Source organism: Zootoca vivipara, chromosome 1 (genome assembly GCF_963506605.1).
Source record: "Zootoca vivipara chromosome 1, rZooViv1.1, whole genome shotgun sequence".
Taxonomy (NCBI): Eukaryota; Metazoa; Chordata; class Lepidosauria; order Squamata; family Lacertidae; genus Zootoca; species Zootoca vivipara.
In genome coordinates this window covers 51,339,809-51,359,732 of record NC_083276.1, presented here as the reverse complement: position 1 = coordinate 51,359,732, position 19,924 = coordinate 51,339,809, and the positions used below count along the sequence as shown (strand labels likewise).

Here is a 19,924-nt window from a genome sequence, read left to right as displayed (position 1 = left end):
GAGAAATTGGATTCAGTTCTCATTTAAAGCTGATTTTATCAAATTGTTACTTTCTGAAACTATGTAAGAACTGAAACATAGTGATACTAATCTGCTATTTTGTTTTCCAACCATCTATGAGAATAACATACAAAAGTGAATTATATTAGGAGAAATTCCTTGCAAACATGTTTATATTAGCCAATCCATCCCAAAACAGTAAAATCTATCCTTGCGGGAGAACCAATGAAGGTATTATTCTGACATTTGGCAGACTTTGTTGCCTCCAGAGAGGCAATATTCAACTATGTCCTACTCAGAGTAGACCCACTGAAATCAATGAACCTAAGTTAACCATGTACATTAACTTCAACAGGTCTACTCCAAGTATGACTAGTGCTGAATACAACCCAAGGTTTCTTTGGGGGGGAAGGAGGAGATGATGCATGTGTACCAGCAGTCTTCTGGACACAAAAAAGAGATTTCTGAAGCCAGGGCAAGTGATGTACGGGGGGCGGGGGGCACAAGGAATGAAAGAGGGTCAGGACATAGCTAAGAGACCTGGACTCTGACGGGTCAAAGAAAAATGACCATATGTCCGAGTTTGTGCATTTCCCAAAAGTCACATACGTATATCACTTTTAAGAGCCAAATTATATAATCCAAACCAATATATAAGATAGAGATTTATGAGAAAAGTCGTGTCTGCATCTGCCTGACTGATACTGACCAAGTCTTGTCTGTGCACCCACAGTTTGTGGTGAGCCAACCCTATACTGAGAGTCAGGCGGTCTACGGCTATGACTCTGTGTCTAAAAACAAACAAACAAACAAACTTAATGAATTTATGCTGCAGAACTTTGTTTTTAACAAGACTGATCTTTCACTGTTAAGTGTAATTCACTTGTACTTAATCTGTTTGTGCATGAAGAAGAAAAAGAAAAAAATGCAAGAGAGTGTGTGTGTATTAAAATGCCTGTCAGTTGCTGAGTAAAAAACAAAGTTACAGTACTTGGGTGGGGAGAAAAGGAGTCTACCAGGTGCTAATCCTGTAACTGACAGAGCAATCAGTGGTGTCAAACATGATCCTTTACTCTAGTTTACAGCCTTATAGTGTTCCTGATGGCTGTCTGCAAAATCCTGGCATGTTCTGAAGATTCTCAAAGAAGTGTTATACTTTCTGTACTGTCTCTCTCACTCTCATAATGATAGTTTATTACTTGTACCCCACCCATCTGACACACACAGACCATCTTGAAATATGGAACTAGATGTGCTACTGAGCCTTCCCAGCTGATGAGCACCTTGTCCCTGAAAGCTATGCCATTGCCACTGTATCTTTATGACATCATGTTGGTTTCTATGGCTACAAGCTCATTCCAGACAAATTATTATTAGTTTTAGGTGTAGAATTCCCCTGCTTGCATAAGAAAGAAAAAGAATACAATTAGAAGTAATGAAGATTTTCAGAAGAGCAAGAATTATGTAAAAGATAAAATATGACAACAGTCAGAGGAAAGGAGGAGGGCAGGGAGGCAGATGAAGTAGTGTTTCATAATACACGGTGATTAGGAAGGAGCAGGAAAGAAATGGAATTGCTTCAGAGGAACTACTAGGCAGGTGTTTAATGGGGTCTTATGGTGTAGGTGAACATTTCTATGCAAAACAGAAAAATTAGACCAGTATTCAAAAGATGAGGAAGAAACGGCATGCAACAATGCTCTTTTGATTTGACAAGAGCATCACTTGGATGCCCCCGAAACAACATGGAAGGACTGGAGCACAATTTTGTCACAATTTAGGCTTCAAAGCATTGAGGCTAAAGTCTCTTGCTTTTTGTCATGCTGAGAGCAACTCATTTAGCTCCCACACTACTTTCTTCAAAGATCACAGATACCCATCCCAGAGAGAGATCACCCCTTTGCACAGTCATGTTTCCTATCCACTCATGAACACATGGTATGAAAGGCCAATGGGCATATATTCCAGTTCCCCATCAACCACATGGAGATTTTTATTTTCAGAATATCAGCAAAAGACTGTAGTTGCATGCCATACAATGTATTAGGAGAACACAAAGCAAGTAAATAAATTGTCCCTTGTGGGTAATAACCTTTATGCTCCACGTAGAGAGATGAGCAGGTTTAACAGGCATTGAACCAATTGGAGCAGGGGTTGGCAAACTAAGGCCCACGGGCTGGATCAGGCCCAATTGCCTTCAGGATGCGGACTGTCTGTGGATTGGCATGGGGATTCTGTTCATTCGGGCTGCACCATTTTTTCCTGCACCATTCCATTCCCCCCCACACACACACACATACCGCGGCGGCCGCGGCGCCTCCTCCCTCCCTCCTCCTGGCTTTTCCCCGCCCTGCCTAGAGGAGGAAGGGGGCCAGGCTGAGCTGGCAGAGCTAGAAATGACTACAGTATTTTAATAAGTACATTCAACCCTTTAATAAAAATATTATTTCAGAGAAGCTTAGAAAACTTTTTTCCTTTAAAAGCCACCTTTCTTCTGAGCAACTCACAGAGGTGTAAAGGGTTCTCCCACCACCCATTTTAACCTGACAACCCTGTGACTTAGTAGGTTAGTTTGAGAGATCACCTAGCAAGCATCATGGCTTGACAGAGATTTGGACCCAAGTCTTCTTAATCCAACATTCTAACCCTAGGGTAGCCAAAACAGTCCCTCCAGATGTTGCTGGACTACAAACACCATAATTCCTGACCATCATCTACGCTGGCAGTGGAACATGGGAGTTTGTAGTCCAAGAGTATCTAGAGGGTACCGTGTTTGCACCGCCTGCTCTAACTACTACCTCACAACAAAACAATGACATAAGAAACCCAGGAGAGATGTGTTTGTTGAAGTCATGAAATAACCAAATGTTAAAAGCTAAAGGGGGAAATGCCAATTATGCTACCGTAGCATCAATAATTTTAAAAATCCAGAAAATTTTAAAACAGCTTTAAAAGTATTTTGAAGTGCTCTAGCCCTGGGTTAGCAAACATCATGTTCCTGCACTGCAACCATCATCCTTGACCACCGGCCATGCTGGCTGACTACTGCTCTGTCAGTTCTTTATTTATATTTAAAATCCTACCAACTTTAATCCTTTCATTTATTCATTTTGATGAAGTTGGAAATTTCCACCAGCAATATTTATTCACTTAACTCCAGGAGCAGATATGCAGGTTCCACACAGAACGAAACTTTTGACCCAATGTATGGCTTATGTCTTCTGCTGCCTACATTCTCAGAAGGTCTTTTGAAATTGTAACCCCCTAATTCCATTACTACCATCTGCTTTTGTCTGCACCCCAATTAGGGGCAAGGACTTAGGCTCAGGGACCAAATGGGGCTCTCCAAGTGAAACTGGCCCTTGAGACTCTTCCCAGGCTGTGCCTGTCTCCAGTCCTGTCTGACAGCCTCTTCAGATGCTTTTGCCTAGCTGGAATGTTTCTCTGAACTGAGCCAATACATGTTGATTTCCTGTATAGGGATGTGCATGTAGGAAGTATTACGACTGTTGTGTAGCTGGAATACAACTTACTGCACAAAAGGTAAGAGTCACACCTGTTGCTCCATTCACTTTTACCTCTGACACTATTGATTGCCACAAAAGAAGAAGAAGAAGTCCTGAGAAGGTTGTCTACAAGTAAATGCAGCACTCAGGCTGAAAAGGGTTTCCCATCTCTGCCACACGCGTAATTTAGTAAATAAAAAAAAATCAGATAAAATTACTTTTTGGCAGACTATGGGCCAATACTTGGATTTTCATCAAATTCTTATTCCGTATATAGTGTAGCTCTTGAGAAACTGGGCAAAGATCTAAATCAGACCTCAAGGACAAAGTCTGGGTGCCCTTCAGTTGTTAAGCATCTCCCATAGCAACTTATGTTGCAAATATATATATATACAGACTTCTTGGGAAACGGAAGCTGCAAACTTCTGGCTATCACTAACTAAAGTGCTTGAGCTGTCATCTAGTTCTAGAATGATTTATTTGGAGTAGGGTTGCCAAATCCTATAGTAAGTTCATTTAAGGTAATGAACTTTAAGTTAGTCGTTGTCATCAATGTCAATGAGTCTACTCTGTGTATGATCGACACTGGATACAACCCTGAATCTTGACACGTGGTCCTTCTTTCCAAAGAGTATAAACCCAAATAACAAAGCCATAGTTACTTCCAAAATGTGAGGAATATCCAACACTATATTATTGCAATCAGTCACAGAAGTGTGAAGTGTCCATAACTGGATTGCTTATATTCTTAATCAACATTTGTTTATATTTGCTTGTTTTAACATAGCAGAGGCAACAAAAGAGACAGTTCTTTTGTGCAGTATGCAAGTTATCACTTACATAGCAAGACATCTTTTCTTTCCGTTTCCATCTACTTCTCAACCTCATGTTTCCTGTAAATATTCCAGAGCAATTTCCCAATCCCTGTCTAACTACCCCAGGAGGTTGTTAAGTAGCTACTGCATCCTTCCTGATTCTACGTATTCATGCAACACTTCGTTCAAATTGCCAGTGCAAATTGCCCCAACCCAACTGGCTTTTTCACGAGGCTTGTTTCCTCCAATTTTAATTATAAAATGTCCCCAAGCTTTCCTTATCAGAAGAGCATGGCTCTAGGGCCAAGGACATTCAGATTTTCAAATTCAGCTCTAGGTGAAAGTTATGATAAGGTAAACTTCTCTGTTGTTTGTTTGTTTGTTTGTTTTTAGTTCTCTTAACCAACACATGCCTGGACACCATGGAGACTGATATGCAGTCTTTTGGCCCTGAATACAGCTCTGGAAAACAAGACGACAAGTGCAATCGAAAGAATGTTTACTGGAAAGTAACTTGCATTGACTTCATTGGGGATTTATTCCCAACCTAAGGCTGCAATCCTATAACCACATACTTAGAAGAAAGTCCACTGAACTCAATAATGCTTGCTTCTGAGTTGACATGCATAGGTCTGCACTATTGCCTTTTAGAACCCAATAAGCATAGCGGCACAAATCATGTCTCTCTTTTTAAAGAAAAGTCTGGTTTTTGTATTGATTTAGGTTTTTAATTTTTTTAATATAAACCATTTTTTCCTCTTTTATTGTATTACTGTGCATACAGATTTGCAACCTTCTATAGGTATTGTAGGTTTAGAGAAGAAAGTGGCTAACCTGTGGCCCTCCAGGTGTTGTTGGACTCCCAACTCTCATCATCCCTGACTGCTGGCCATTCTGGCTGGGGCTGATGGTAGTTGGAATCCAACATCTGGAGGGCCATGGATGTTCCAACCCTTCTCAATACCTACCAAGACTCCGTGCACTAGCACTAATGACAAGCTGATAACTTTGGATTTTTTAAATATCAGAACTTAAGCACCTCCATATGCCTGAATGGAAGTTATAGTGTTAACATTTAGCACCCACTTGGAGCCTTACTAATACTGGGGTGAGTATTCTTCACGGGGTAGGGCAGGCATCCCCAAACTTCGGCCCTCCAGATGTTTTGGACTACAATTCCCATCTTCCCCGACCACTGGTCCTGTTAGCTAGGGATCATGTGAGTTGTAGGCCAAAACATCTGGAGGGCCGCAGTTTGGGGATGCCTGGGGTAGGGAGATGAAATGCTGGCTGTGCACGAGGAATGCGAGTAGATCAACTGGGGTGAAGTGAGATGACTAAACACTGAAATGAACTGTGACAAGTGTGCTGATGTCAATTCAGCCACAGAACGGCAGCTCCAGCAACACAGCATACACCTCAGGGCTATGGTGGTTCATTGATTTAAGTTTCTGCTTGCAGGCGAAAGTTGCCAGAAGCAGGCTTGCCAATACTGTGCAACTGCCTGGAGACCTGCAAATTTCCTTGGAGACCTCCTAGCTTCGGCTAGCCTTGTGTCATTAGGCTCTGTTTGTACGACTTGACAGCTTTACAGTATGAAAAATTTGTGTGGCTTGTGAAAACTCCCTTGTTCCCTTGACAGTCACTGAAACACAGCTCACTACCCACAGAGGTCCTCCACTCCACTGCTCTGGGTCACAGAGTTTAATGCACCTTTTTATTTTTAACAGGATAAAAAGACTTCACTGGGTTTAGCTACAGAACAGACAGCAGTGAGAGGAATTGCACCTGATCTCTGTCTCTTAGTTTAGAGCACCTTAAGACAACTTTCTTTGGCGACCTGTTCACAATACTAAATTTAAAAATCAACAAACTACTTCTGTGGACTTTTCTCTACTGGTACTTGTTCTATTTGACAGCATACGAACTGAGAGCATGAATATGAATTAAGGTTGAATGGGTGGTAGAAGCACAGTATAAAACTATTTCAGCCAGAGAGTGTTATTTTGACCACCACCACAGCGTGTAACGGTTAACCCTTCCATTCCAACACGTCAGGACAGAATGAAAATTGCATCCTCCCTGCTCATCAGCCATATCAGCACATATTAGCTGAAAGAATTCCATCTTCTTCCCAAGCATGTCTTGCAGGATGAGGTTTAACCCCCACTCCCCACCCAGTGTGCCATTATTATTATTATTATTATTATTATTATTATTATTATTATTATCACCTATCTTTTTCCCTGACAGGGACTCAAGATAACTTACAACTAAAATAAAGGTAAAGGTAAAGGGACCCCTGACCATTAGGTCCAGTCGCGGACGACTCTGGGGTTTCGGCACTCATCTCACGTTATTGGCCGAGGGAGCTGGCATACAGCTTCCAGGTCATGTGGCCAGCATGACTAAGCCGCTTCTGGCGAACCAGAGCAGCACATAGAAACGCCATTTACCTTCCTGCTGGAGTGGTACCTATTTATGTACTTGCACTTTGACATGCTTTCGAACTGCTAGGTTGGCAGGAGCAGGGACTGAACAATGGGAGCTCACCCCGTTGCGGGGATTCAAACCACCAACCTTCTGATCGGCAAGCTCTAGGCTCTGTAGTTTAACCCACAGCACCACCCGCATCCCTACAACTAAAATAGAAACAGCTAAAACATTGGGGGGGGGGGGAATAATTAGAAAACCATAAAATGTTTACAATAATAAGTATGCTCTATTAAAACATACAGATAATTACAACAGAAACATCGCAGCACGAGCCCTTTCCTTAAAAGAAATTCCCATGATGGGGATGAAAAATGGCCTGATTGGCTGAAGATCCGGAATAATGTGTTTTATATCTCTGGCCTGTTTTGTGTCAGGTCAGATGTGCATTGTAGCCAGGGGAAGAGTACTGGGAGCAGAATTAAAACTACAGTCCAGAGTTTCCCCCATCTGCAATACATACACAATGAAAAATTCCCAGGAAATGAAAAAACAACAACACTCCTTTAAAGAAACTCCTCCCCCAGATACATAAACTTCCTTCAATGAAAAGAATGGGAGAACCTAAAGCAATATATGGTGAAAATTGAAGGGAAGTGGGTCATATAGTAAACATATATTTTGTAATAAAACAATACACTTTACCATTGGGGTTGTGCCATTTCATTCAAAGTTGAACTGTGAATCTATTTTAAAATCACTTCCTCCAATTTGCCTCTCAAAACCCAGAACACTAGAATTGACCCTGGTAAATAAGCACCACTGTAGGAAAATGGAATACATAATTTGGTTCCTGGTCAGAGACCATCCAGAGCTCATCTTTCCTAAGCATCCAGCAATCTGTGATACAAAGTCTGTGGACTACAGTGAGTCCTGGGCCAATGAGCTTCTCTCAGTTCAATTAAAATGTGACATCTGCTTACGGGTGTTATGTTTAAACAGAAGAGCCATGTGATGCTTCCTTAACCTCTTTATAAGAATTTTTTCCCCAAGGAATGGTTGGAAAATCCAGCCTTGTTTCTTCTGCTAACCTTTCAAACTGATTGCAAGAGATACAGATTACAGGTCTGTATTTAAAAATGTTTAAAAACATAAAAAATAAAAAGGAGATTTCTAAAAAAATAACATTCCCATGGTTCAAGCGTCACTAGACATTTCCCATTTGCCTTTAATCCCCAAATAGAACACCAACACAGTTTTAGTGATTCCCACCCCCCACCCCCATCTGAAATTATATGCCATCTGACTCAAAATGCATCATGTCACGGGAGGCATCTCAGAACACATTTCTCAGAAAGCATTCTTTGAATACCGCAAGAAGAGCCATAAGGAGAACCAGAATGCCATAGTGCTTATAAGTTGAGTGTTGAGTGTGGTATGGCAAATGAAGTGCCAGAGTTGGACCAGATATATTTTAGCTCAGGGTCACCCAGTGTCCTTCATAGCTGACCAGTGTCATGCAGTCACCACTTTCTCAGCCTAACCAACCTTTTACAGAGACAATAGGGCTGCCCTTGCATATTATCCTGAGTTCCTTAAAGGAAATGCAAGACACTTGGGTGGGGGTGGGGTGTAAATCAGTTCGGGGCTAAATAGAGATTTGGATCCAAGTCTTCAAGCATCAATTCATACATACATATTCAGAGCTCCTTGCATGTGGCAATAGTAACTTGGAAACAGGGAATAGTAGGTTTCAAATTGCTATCCTACACTGCCCTGAAAAAGGAAAGAGAAAGCAAGGAGATCGTTAACGGTGGACCTCCAGACACTAGTGGACGGTAACTTCCATCATCCTTGACCATCAGCCATGCTGGCAGGAGCTAATGCTGAGTCCAGCAGTATCTGGAAGGCCACAGCTTCCCCACCTCTGAAATAAATAAAAAGCTAAACTAGTAAGCATGTTTTGAACTATAGTGGATTCAACATATAGGTCAAGCATAATGTTCTGGTGTATATTTAACCAAAAAGAAAGAAAAGGTCTCTTGTTTTAGAACAGTGTAACCAGAACATGCTGTGGGCTAAGTTTATTTTTCCTTGGCAAGCTCTTAAGCACAACTTGCTTGCACAGCACTCCCCTCCCCACCCTCCCTCCCACATCTGCCTATTCAGATTGTGCGCTGCTTACTAGCTGCGGATATTCTGTAAGTATAATAAGCTGCATTGCAATGCTAAACATTTTAAAGATTTAAAGAAAAGGAAATGGAAATTCTCTGCACACAGCAGCAGAGAATAACCATTAGAAACACATGGGAGTATGCTTCTTTGACAAAAACTGGCACAATAAAATATAGTGAAGTGCATGTGTGTAAAAATTGACTAATAAAATAAAACTGGCTCAAGATTTGAAGCTGGACTGAAAAGAAATATTTTCTTCAGGCATGTCTGCAAGGATCATGGACAGAGCACTCCAACATAGTCTTTCAAGTCGCAGAGTATCCGCAGTCGTCTGCACAGCTTGTTATTTTGGAGTTCAGCTGGGAAGTCACAGATTGGACACTTCCATATCCAATTTTGCATTAGCACCTTGAAACAGATGTGCAGAAAGTTGCCCTAGAAATCTCCTAACCTTCAGAGTCACCACCTGGCTTTATTGCAAGTGGGGTTGGTAAGAGACTACATCCTTTCTTTGTAACTTTTTTGTAAGCAACTTTGTTACTCCGTGGTTAAAGGGGGGGGGATAAGTTCCTGAAGAAAGATACTTTAACGTGTTGTTACAATGGAAGGATGAGCTTCCTTTTGAGACATGTACATCAGGGATGTGGAACCTGAGATCCTACAGTCTTCCAGGACTCCCTATCACATCCCTGAGACTCTCCCAAGTCATGTCCATTCTGTAGTCCACATCTCAAAATGGCTCTGCTCTGCACCTTCCAGAGGCTGGAATGTGTCCTTGAATTGTGATAATGACTTGTTTGCCTAAATTGAAGAGAGAGGTGTGTGTATATAGAAACCTCTCAGTTGTGCAAAGCATGCAAAGAAGTGTGCATGCACACGAAAGCTCATACCAATGACAAACTTAGTTGGTCTCTAAGGTGCTACTAGAAGGAATTTTTTTTTATTTTGTTTCAAGAATGGCATTGTTTGCCCTGCCCACTTTTGATCTGACCCACGCCCACCATGTGGGCCCCAGAAGGTCCCCTATGAGGAAATGCTGAAAAAGGTCCCCTGCTCCTCATACAAGCAAATGCCATAATATTGTTGTGGCGTGTCATACTCGCCCTCACCAGAAGCCATGTAGTTTCACTTTAGTTTTGTGAGAGTATAATGTTGAGTTGGGGATGGACTGCAGGGAAATTCTGGGACTCAAATAAGTGAGAGAGAATGGATGGAATGGCATGTGCTCTGGTAGAAAAGGCAGGCGGGACTTTTGAAGACACAAAGAAAGTAGGAGACTGCAACATCCTGGAAAAGGAAGACTGCCACACACCAATGCTACAAAACAACAACAATATGACGTGAGAACTAAACACAGGGCTTTATCTCATAAAGTTTTCCCAAAACAAGGCTTTTCATATGCTGTGCCATCATCCAACTCACTCTGCTGGTTGTGCCAAAATTATCAGCCTTCTCTGTCCAGTATATTTCTATCAGCTATCACTCCTCTTCAAATCTATGTTCTTTCCCTCCCGTCAGGTCCACGACACTAACTGAAAGCAATTTCTGAACCAATCCCTCAATCAAGATCTAGCAGGACAACAACACATGCTCTTATGAAATAAAGCTATTTCTCTCTCTCTCTCCTGCCCACTGCTTGATGTAATCTTCCTCAATATACAGTACTTTTTAACAGGCTCTGTGTTAACTACGTTAAGGCACATCATCAAATTAAATTAAATACAAGTTAATAATCAAGACTGATCTTGCAACAATGCCAACTGAGGAAAAAATCCAGCTTGTTTGGATAAACTGTGACACCTCTCTTTGGTTTTAAAATGGCAGGTGTGCAAATGGAAATATCCACAGATGGGACTTAGAAGAGTAGACTAAGATTTTCACCCAATCATGATTCTTTCACATAAGATAGAAATCATAAGCTAGATATGGATGCATAGATAGTTATCAACCTACCAGGAAATGGGAGTAGGCCAGTGATTGATTAGGTTCTTATCTTTTATCTATTTGCTGCATGCAGTCCATTCTTCAACAAGTAACTCTAGTGCAATGCTAATCAAATAATCTTCTAAGGCACTTTCGCATCACCTTTTTAAAATGGAAGGCTATGAACTGTGCCCCCAACAGGCTCACTGTTAGCTATCTCACTTTTTTTCTACTGAATAATAAAATAAGAATCTAACAAAGTGATATACAGTATAGTATAAAACGGGGGTGACTTTCCAAAAGTCATTAAACTGCAATTCCCATAATCTCTGACCACTGGCCATGTTGACTGGGGCTGATGGGAGTCCAACACCACCTAGATGGCCACAGGCTCCCCATCTCTTACATAAAACAGAGTAGGCATCCCCAAACTTCAGCCCTCCAGATGTTTTGGACTACAATTCCCATCTTCCCTGGCCACTGGTCCTGTTAGCTAGGGATCATGGGAGTTGTAGGCCAAAACATCTGGAGGGCCGCAGTTTGGGGATGCCTGAAACAGAGTTTGGGGATGCCTGAAACAGGCTTACAATCTTCAAATATGTACACATTATGGTTTACTCTGGTTTCAATGGCTTCCCACCATTGCAGCTTGAAGCTGAGCACATGTTAGCCACAAATGTGCATCCTGTAGTTTCTTGAGAAATGTTCCTGTCTGATGTGTTTCCCCTCTAACCAGTTTTCATCCAACTTGAAGATGAAAACAACTATTAAGCTGAGGTGTGTACAGTTCAGACAGCTGTTGTACATGTGCAGACGACAGGGCTTGCCAGCATGGAGAAACAAATTAGGTAATGCATACCAGGTGCATATAGAAATTGCAAATGTGACTTGAGATGCTGGGAGGGAGAAAACAGCCTTTGCTGCATTTTAAGCCACTAAAGTGCACATACTCTTCTATTGGATTAGATGACCCTTGTGGTTTCTTCCAACTCTACAATTCTATGACTATATGGCAGTGGCTATTCAGCAATATTAGAGCAGAGACTGACAAATTTCAGCCATCCAGTTCTGTGTTCACTGTTCAGCTGTAGTCTGTAATGAGCTTTCTACATCCCATTTCAGTCTCCAGTATGTAAACACGAAATATGTGTGCATCTTCTTCATATACATTAAAAGCACCTTTAACACCTCTTAGTATTGTGTGCTCAACTGTGGGTCTTTTGTATTGTAGCATCCCAGCTTGTGGAAGTCCCTCCCAGGAGAAGTTTAGTTGGCCTTCTCATTAAAGCAACATATGAGCTGCTAAGATCTTATTCTGCTACAGCTCCAGTATGGGGTTAAAATTCCATCCCTATACTAAATTGTTCTGTTCTGCTCTTGGTTTAAAATGTATGAAATTGATTTTTCTTTCCAACTATTTTTCTGTAACTTACTTATTCTGCTAGTAGCTCTGAGTTTATTTTAGAAAGAAGTGCTTTTCTAAACAGAAGAATAGCCTTTTAAAATAAAATATCCTTTGTTTGAAACCCAAGTTTTTCATTTACAGTACAGAGGAAGAAATAGCCTCTGCTGTCATTCAGGACACTCTTGTGATGAGAGTTGCAATTCAAATCCACTTCTGGAGAACACCAGTATGATGAAGGCTGGACTGTCCCACTGTTTAGGAACTACAACTAAACTGATACAGGATAAGATGCCGCCTGCCTTGTGATGGTTGTGGGTAGGTGATGCAGCTGATATCTGCAATGGTTCCTAGTTCATTTACAGACCTAATTCAAAGTGCTGGTTTTTATGGTCTGGGTCTCATGTGCCCAGGGAGTGCCTTTTACCAAAAGACTCTGCTCTAGATTCCATCTGTTGGGGTGGTAAGTGTGCTATCTACCCGAACAAAGCACAATACCTTTTTGTGGCTGTTTCAGAGTTATGGGATGTGCCCCCCGCCAATAGTGTCAGGAGTAGAAGAAGGCATTACTCCATCAGGCTTCTGGGATTCTTTGTTTTTATACGGTTTTCAAACTGGATCTCATATATTTTGGGGGGGGGGGTAGGGCAAGCCACTTTCTGAAAATATTTGTTGAAAAGTGGTCATGAAACATTGTAAACAAAGAGCACTTTTAGTGCTGCCTGGAAAGATTCCTTGTATTTTGCAATCATCCGTCCTATTTTTGCAGGTTGTATAATAATATCAACAAGACTGCTAAGAATTTGAATACATTAAGTGTTTTTAGTGGCTGCAGTGAGAGCATTCTAAGAACCTCCCTATGAAGCAGAACAAACTTTTCACCATCATGTTTGTCACAAACAAGGGAAAAGGCAAAGATCATAGCAGGAGGACAAATTTGAACTGTTTCTCAACTCATTCTCTTAATGGTACAGAAGGATGTTTTTGCATGACTACTGTAGCTTAGAGGGTTCTAGATTCCTTCACATGTGCAGGGACTCCCATTGTCCACAAACTGAACTTTAAAATTAAGTACATACATTGCCAGGCAACAAATAAAGTTAGGGTTGCCATATTTCAAAAAGAGAAAATCTGGACACAAATCCCGGCTATGTTCAGGAAATTCCGGACATATGGCAGCCCTAGATAAGCAACATTAGTGAAACCCCCACTTACTGAGGCTACAGAACAGCTGGGCAGCGTGCAGTGCTCTAGCTCTCATTAGCCTATAAGTCTCACCAACCCTTCCCATTAGTCATTCTGGCTGGGGCTGATGGGAGTTCTGAGTCCAACAAAAGGAGGACCACAGGTTCACTACCCTGCCTTAGATCCAGTAGCAAAGGGCACCAAGAAAAACTTTGCATTAGTAAAATCAAATGGATCTTGCAAAATGACAAAAGATAGCCGGCTACATTCCTCAGGCAAGGCAGAGAACATTATTAAGAGAGCAGATGTGAATTCTCAAATACTCTGCTCTGAGGAGCCCAACCAGCAGATATTTATATATATATATATAAACCAGCTGAAAGGAATGGGGTGGGTGTGTTCCTTTCAGTTTTAGAAAGCTGGATGACATGTTGAGAGGTCTGGCTGTGCAGCACTGCTGTTGCTCTTACAATTGCTTCAGGGGGAAAGCACAGGGAGGAAACAGACAAAGGAATCCCACCCTCCCTTCCCTCCTAGCTGTTGATACAGTTCCTTGCACAATGAAGATGCCCCTGAAGGTGCTGCATGAAGCACAAAGCCATACAGTATGCATGCATTCAGAGACATGTTTACACTCATGCAATGCTTAAATTGAAGGGGAAGGAAGGGGTGGGCGGGGCAACGCCCCTTGGGTATTGGTGGGTTTTGGTTTGCTTTTTGTTTTAAGAAGGGGGGGGGTGACAGCACAATGTGGGTAATATAAAGAGAAATCAGGGGTGTGGCTTGCAGGTGTTCACACCCATACCAACCAATAATTCAGGGTACTATGTGCCAGCGCCTTCATTTTCTTAATCCTTTTTTGTGGCAAATCCATCCACGTATATTTAAATACCTTGTCTGCCCCCTCCCTCTCCCCGGCTCCACCACAAAAAAATATCAAATTCAGCATTCTTGATTGGGTTGAATGATGTAAAAAGAAACAAATAGCCACAAACTTGTGAGCAATTTCTGCAGCATTTCATAACGCAGCCCACAAGGCTCTTAAAACAAAGAGGTGTCAAGAAATGTTCAGTGTTACAACTGGCTCCCCTCCCTCCTTTTTTCAAGCCTTATTAACAGGAAGTGGATTTCTCTACCAAACTACCGGTATACAACTGATTTTTATTTTTTTGGCTCTTCGCCAAACTCCAGAGAGGCAACACCAACGCTGGGGGAAGGAGCGGGGGCTCATGAGGAGCAATTAAATATTAGTAGTAGTAGTAGTAGTAATGGGCTGGGCTGCCTCATCCACTATCCCAACATGTAAAGGAGAAAAAAAAAAAGAAAGTCGTGGGACAGTCTTCACCCGTCCGTGCCACTGAATGCAAGCGGGCTTACTTTCTTCGCAAGTTTGTTTCGCCCCGGGATACACCAGCTGCTCCCGGACTCCGTCTATGACCCCCCGACGACCCCCGCCGCTCCCCGGGGCAGTTTCTGCCAGCAGCTATTCTTAGCTAGCGAGGCCACCGGGGGCTTTTCTGAGGGGAGAAAGCCCAGACGGGGAAGCTGGCAGCCTGCCTCGCGAAAAGTCAACGCGCCGAAAACAACTCACAGTTTTAAAGCATGTTCCGCCCACAGAAAAGGTCGCTGGCTCCAGAGAGCAGCTGCTGCTGCCGCTGCAGAAGAAGAAGAAGCAGAAGAAGAAAAAGAAGAGTAACAATCCGCACAGCCGGCCTACGGGAGGCGGTCACATCTCCGAGGGTCCCTCGCAGAGCCGCCGCCAGAGACAGGCGAGCCGGCACAATCAGCCACTTTTGCACAACCTGCGCGTTTTTTCCCGCAAGCCGCGGAGGACGCCTTAGCCCCGCCTCCGTATTACCATATACAATCAATCACACATCGCGCGGCTAGGCAAAGGACGGCCCCGCCCACACGCCCCGCCGCTTTGTTGCCGCTCGCCCACACGCTGCGCCGCTGAGCTGGAGAGCGACACCTGCAGGGAGCGAGAGGCGGCGCAGGGAGCAGACTTAAGCGCCTCCTGGAGAGGACCTATTGTTTTTACAGTGAATTAAAGGTTGCACGACGCGAGCATCTCGCCCCCACACCCCCGTAGTCCCCTGGCAAGCACGAGCGCGCGTATCCTCGACGGCAGGTTTGACGGGTTGGTTTACGAATTCGGGTTAACATGCCCCAACGAGAGGAGAAACTTCGGGTGTTTAAGTTTAGAGCCGAGTTATTAGGTCCCTTTTATGGTCGGGCTGCATTTCATTTTGCGGTGTCAAACCTGTGGAAGAAACCCCAGAAGGATTTTCTTTTTAACCTGTGTATGTGCAATGGGAATTTGTACCCTTAAATGCCTGGCTGCTGTGCATTTGCCATCGAGTCAGGTGCTTTTCAGGCGCGCCACCAAAAAACAACAACCAGACCTCACAACCATCCCGACCCTCAAAAGGGGAAATCCCCACCCGCGGGATTCGCAGGCCTGAGAAATTCAGCTCCCCCAGTAGAATACAAAAAGGTCGCCAAGCAAATCTCACAACAAACATAAGTGAAATGCATTATACTAGCAACACAGCCACTCAAAAAACCCAACAACTTTAAAGCATAATACAGAGGCAGATTTGGGGGAACGCAACCCGTTCACCCAAACTGGGTGCTGCAAGGGGCACCACAACAATGATGAACAATGGAAGGTGAGAGGCAGGGGGTGCGGATTCTAGCATTGCACAGGGTGCCACTGGAATTTTAAAGCCCAAAGTCTGCCACTGATAATAAAATAATAATATTCACACACACCAAAAAAGCCCCACCAGTCCAGAAAAGCCACAGAAACCTTTGGGAAAGAAAAATAAATAATGTTGGAAGTCGTCAAAATACATTAAAGGCATGGTGTCTCTGTCAGGGATGGGTCTGGGGCATGTGGCAACAATATATTGTAATTTTTAATATCCTCATCTACAGTTGCCATGTCCTCATCCTAGTCCTCCAAGTCACGAAGGACAATGCTACTGTTCCTTCCAGAATCAATGCCCTTTCACTGTCAAAGGAGTAAGGTGGAAAAGCGGACAAAGTTGGAAGCACAGCAGCTGCTGCTTTTCTTAGAGCAGGTGTGGAGATGCTTTGGCCTCCTTGTGTTGCTGAACTAACTACAAGTCCCATCATGCCTGGTCATGCTTGCTAGGGCTGATGGGAGTTACAGTTTAGCAACAGCTGGAGGGCCAAAGATTCGCAACACCTGCCTTAAAGCATTTTTAAAAATGAGTGGAGAATGTTTGGTCCTCCAGATTTTGGACTCCCACCTAACTTCTTTGAATTTAAATATCACTTTGAGTGTTCAAGGCACTGTGTATGCGGTGATGATTAAATCCGCACTGTAAGGTTGCATTAAAAAATTTTTTTGTATGCTTCTAAACTTGTTGAAAGCCACCTTGACATTGACTGCTATTAGGCCAGGCATCCCCAAACTGCGGCCCTCCAGGTTTTTGGCCTACAACTCCCATGATCCCTAGCTAACAGGACCAGTGGTCAGGGATGATGGGAATTGTAGTCCAAAACATCTGGAGGGCCAAAGTTTGGGGATGCCTGTATTAGGCAATGAACCAATTAAATAAATAATAACTATTATCCCCATATTTCAGAGGGGGGATTGCACCTGGTGGTTTAATTAAGACCACTTGTTCGTTCAAAGCTTGGGTTTCAGCTCACAACTGACACTTAGGTTGTGGACACATTATTAACGGAAAACACAGGGATCAAAGCTGCTTTGGTTTGGGCTGGTGGGGAATATCAAAACACAGCCTTTCCTAAGAAATGACAGAATACATACAGAAAGGAGATGGATTATATATAGCTAACATTGTGTGCACACTGCTTCCCAAACCAATGGTGGGATGGATCCAGTGCTGGATGCAGAGTAAACTGAAGTGTGTATCTTACTATGCAATCCTGTGTGTGTACTTTGAAGCAAGCAGCATTGGGTTCAGTGGGACTGGCTCCCAAGTAAGCATGCATAGGATTGCAGGTTGCACTTACCTGGGGTAAAGTGTCATTTAACTTAATAGGGCTTACTTCTGAGTAGACATGCATTAGAATGCTGCTGTTAGCCAATATGTCAGCACATTGAGTTCACGGTAAAGGAGATTTTACCATGGGAAGTTCTAGCTTACAGCATCCACACAATGTGACACTAGCTTTCAGAGAATTCAATTTAACTGTTCCTATGAAAGTCATGAAAATGTTATTTCTTGATAGTCTTTACTTTGGAAATATTTTCTTTCTTTCTTTCTTTCTTTCTTTTTTGGTCTCTCTCTCTAAATTCTTAAATGTGAAGGGACTGACAGGTGTCAGCTAGCATGAGAAGAGGTGAATTTAGATGAGCACATTGCATCTGAAATCCCAGCAGAATTCAGGCAGCCTCCAGAGAAACATACAACCCCATTGTTCCGTTCCCAGCCTTTAATTAACATGGAAATTGGTTTGGTGTTTTTTTTTTAACGTCTCTGATCATGGATTATTTATGATTCCAGATAAGCCAGCCATGAACAAAGAAATGTATCTAAAGCACTAACAACATAAAGGGGGGGGGGGATAAAGGAACGTAAAGAACATATGCATTCTTTGTTTCATTTTTTGTTACTGTTAAAAATAAAACAAGGCAAACACGTGAACATAATCATAATCTTTTCTCAGAGGAATTGATTAAAGGTCAACTGACTGAAGGTTTTTCTTTGTCAAACAAACCTTATGTGCTATGGGCAGGTGAACCACATAATGTGGAATCTATGAGTCGCCTGATGCTGTTGGACTAGAACAGAGGTCAGCAAACTTTTTCAGCAGGGGGCCAGTCCACTGTCCCTCAGACCTTGTGGGGGGCCGGACTATATTTTGAAGAAAAAAAATGAATGAATTCCTGTGCCCCACAAATAACCCAGAGATGTATTTTAAATAAACGGACACATTCTACTCATGTAAAAACACACTGATTCCCGGACCGTCCGCGGGCCGGATTGAGAAGGCGATTGGGCTGTATCTGGCCCCAGGGCCTTAGTTTGCTTACCCATGGAACTACCACTGCCCCTCACCATTGGTCACGGTGGCTGGGGGTGAGGTGAGCTAGGGTCTGACAGCATCTGGTGTCCTCCAATTTTCCCACCACTGGCATAGGTCAAACAGTATCAGGGACATCACTATATATTGTATAACAGGTCAGAATAGAGAAAACTGCTGCCTTTTCACATAAGTGGGAATGTACTGAGGGTACCCTTTATTAGTCACATCCATGTGTTGTGCCATTTCAGAACACATGCTCATTTTTTGTTCCTGTGCATGCTTTCGGACATATTTCTCCACTTAATGAAGAATTACATCCACCTCACTTGAGGGATCATAGCTACAAAACCCCTACCTATATTAACATGGACTGCAGCTTTTCAGGCCTCTGAGCATATGCAGAGTATATTTGTCTCACTTTTCAATAACCAAGTCAGGTGCCCCTCCAGCAAATCACTAGTTGAATGTATCATCTGGGCCTTTATTTTAGGTAAATTGTATCTGGCAACATTGATTTCTTCCTGAAAGGCAAGCTTCTCTATTGTCATTTTACTGAAGTCTCCCGTTTTATGCATCTTTTATATTTCTGTCAGACAACACAGCCAGCAGTACTGCTGTAGAAGCAATTGCACTTCATGAAGCCCCAAGCAAAACAAAACCAAACCAAACCAGCTTCCTTCTATTCTGCAGGCATAGAATCATCCCTTCTTTTGCTACTCTTTAGCTCCCCAGCTATGTTCAAAATGGTGGTTAAGCTGCAAATACCTTCTGCTAGTAAAAAAGAAAGAAAGAAAAGAAAGCAAAGAGAAAAGGTAAAATTACATATTTGATCCATAGCTGCCAAGTTATCCCTTTTTTAAAGGGATTTTCCCTTATGCTGAATAGGCTTCCTCGCAAGAAAAGGAAAAACTTGGCAGCTATGATTTGATCATCAACAACAAAAGGGCAGAACTCACAGGTGGGACTGGCAACAGAATGTTGTTATATAGTCAAACCTCTGTTGTCGAACGTAACTCCTATGCCCCATAGAAGACCGTTCGACTTCCAAAACGTTCAACAACTGAAAACTGAAAGCAGAAGCCTCAATGTAATAGGGAAACTCAAAACGGAAGCTGCGTAGCACATTCGGCTTCTGAAAATCATTTGAAAGCCAGAGCAGTTTCTTTCTGGTTTTCAGCGTTCGGGAGCCGAAATGTTCCAAAACGGAGGCATTCAGGAACTGAGGTTTGACTGTACTTTGGCTGATGATACTCCATTTCATTTAGGATGCGGGTAGCGCTGTGGGTTAAACCACTGAGCCTAGGGCTTGCCGATCAGAAGGTCGGCAGTTCGAATCCCTGCGACAGAGTGAGCGCCCGTTGCTCGGTCCCTGCTCCTGCCAACCTAGCAATTCGAAAGCACGTCAAAGTGCAAATATATACTGCTCAAAATCACCCTCGTGAAGTGAAGCTACGTGC

The 19,924-nt window shown here is 42.8% G+C and overlaps 1 protein-coding gene across 2 annotated transcripts in view; it reads right to left on the bottom strand.

The window, feature by feature from the left end:
• Positions 1-15,279, bottom strand: part of TP53I11 (tumor protein p53 inducible protein 11) — a 92,866-nt gene extending 77,587 nt beyond the window's left edge. For both annotated transcript variants that reach the window (XR_009557594.1, XM_035115860.2), the window contains exon 1: positions 15,031-15,279. The gene's annotated coding sequence lies outside the window, so the exon portion shown is untranslated. The remainder of the gene's footprint in view (positions 1-15,030) is intronic.
• Positions 15,280-19,924: the final 4,645 nt, after the last annotated feature.